This window comes from Hakea prostrata, chromosome 7 (genome assembly GCF_041222555.1).
Source record: "Hakea prostrata isolate BN-2017 chromosome 7, UWA_Hpros_2, whole genome shotgun sequence".
NCBI lineage: Eukaryota > Viridiplantae > Streptophyta > Magnoliopsida > Proteales > Proteaceae > Hakea > Hakea prostrata.
In genome coordinates this window covers 66,132,335-66,134,524 of record NC_142606.1, presented here as the reverse complement: position 1 = coordinate 66,134,524, position 2,190 = coordinate 66,132,335, and positions in this window count along the sequence as shown.

The following is a 2,190-nucleotide window of genomic DNA, read 5'->3' as shown; positions in this document are numbered from 1 at the left end:
ACTAAGGCTTCAATGCTTCCACATGAGCTCCAGCTTTCTTCTTCAGCAAATCAGCAACTCCACCAGCTCCTTGCTTCCACAAGAGCTCCAGCATCCGTTCTCTACCTCCTTCCTCTCAGCCAAGTCTCTCATCCACACCTTGGTCGAATGTCTCCTCTTCTCATCCTTGCCTCTCTTCTCTTTCTTCCATAAATGTCTTCAATCATTAGGTTAGATTCTGGCCATAGGATTAGAACCTTCCTCCTGAGATCAAGGGCTGAAAACCATCATGTATTTACAAGAATTTAGTCCACTTAAGTTAGCCCTTTTTGGTCAATTCCATTTGAATTGGATCTGAGAATATTCTGCTCCGTTGTTGTAGCAATGCAGCAACAACTCTACAACAAAGTTAGAGGACATGTTCTTCTATTATGAATCTTCACCTACATGTTCAAGAGAAAGGGAAACAGTCAAATTCATCCATAAAAAGAAGGGAAATTCATGCAATGGTGAAAAAAATGAACTAAACAAAATGCAACATGTTAAGACTAAATAAGACAACACCTAATGAATACTATCACTAAAACAAAGACAAAATACTCCTAAATCAAGCCATCTCAAGTATAAAAGTTATAAATCTTAACTCTATTTCATAGAGTTATCACATAGACTGACAGTCTATATGCTCACCAAAATCCTCAGGTGGGATGAACTTCAAATCTCTCTATGATTTTAACCAAGCCCTTTTGTCTCGGAAGGCAGGGGATTTGCTTAAAAATCCACAATCTTTGTGGGGAAGGTTGATGCTACAGAAATATTGCAAACGTTTCTTTGTCATGGAAGTTGCTCCCAACACAACAGATTCATGGGGGTGGAAATCTTTACTAATGGGTAGGGGTCTTCTCAATAAAGGACTCATGTGGCAAATCGGAAATGGACAAGAAATACATCCCTGGATAGACAATTGGATACCCAACATAGGTTTGGAGAGGGGTTGTTATCCGCATGCCCATATTGCCCCTACAAAGGTAGCACACTTCCTAGATCCTTGCACTCATTCCTAGAATAGAAATACTCTACAACAATGGTGGCCATCATATATGGTAAGTCGGATTCTCACAAATCCTCTACCACTGCCAGGACAACTGGATAGGTTAATTTGGCATTGGACTACAGATGGAAAATTTTCAGTCAAATCAGCATACAGACTTTCTGTTGATAGGAGTGCCAATAATTCCCCTACTCCACTTCAGCTACAGATGATCCCTTGGAACAAACTCTGGAAACTGCCTTTAAATCCAAGAGTCACTCTTTTTATATGGAAAATACTGCACAAAAAGCTTCTAAGTGCCTCACTTTTATTCCAAAAAGGATGCTCATGCTCCCCTAGTTGTCTTCGATGTCGAGAGAACAATCCAACCCCATATCATATTTTCATACAATGTTCATTTGCACAGGAGGTTTGGCAGGCTCTTCATTTTTTAATATGACCATAACTGGTAACCTAGAGGACAAAGTTTCACAAATGATCATACAGAAGCCATCAACAACGGATTCAACATCTTCTCTCAGGATTTTCACTGCACTTTTTCGGGCTATATTGGAAAGCATATACAAGCTTGATATACTCATTTGACAATACAACCGCTACTCAAGCATACTTCCATATATGGAAAGGTCTCCAATTTTATTGCCCTAAAATTGGGAAATGTCCCCTCAGAAATGTCCCATTAACATTAAATGGGAGGCACCTATTCATCCTCATATCAAGTTAAATGTGGATGGATCACTCTTCAATAATAGATGAGTAGCAGGATATGGAGGTATAGCGAGAGACCATCAAGGACACATGATATTTTGCTTTGGAAGAGGAGTGGAAGCTCAGGATATCCTTAAAGTGGAAGCTTTAGCCATTCGAAAAGGAATGATTTAGGCACAGGATTTCAAATTAGCTCATATCGAGGTAGAATCTGACAATCAGGCAATCATTAATATCCTGCAAAATTCTCTCACAAAGGCTCCTTGGAAGGTATATCCATTAGTTGTAGACATTTTGCACCTTAAGGAATCTTTTAAGTCTATCTCATTTAGACATGTTCTACGAGAGGCTAATTTGGTGGCGGATTCCCTAGCAAAAGACTGTGCACTAACACAAGATGCCTTCTTAACTATTAATTCTACACCTCCCCTTATTTACTAGCTTTTACTGTT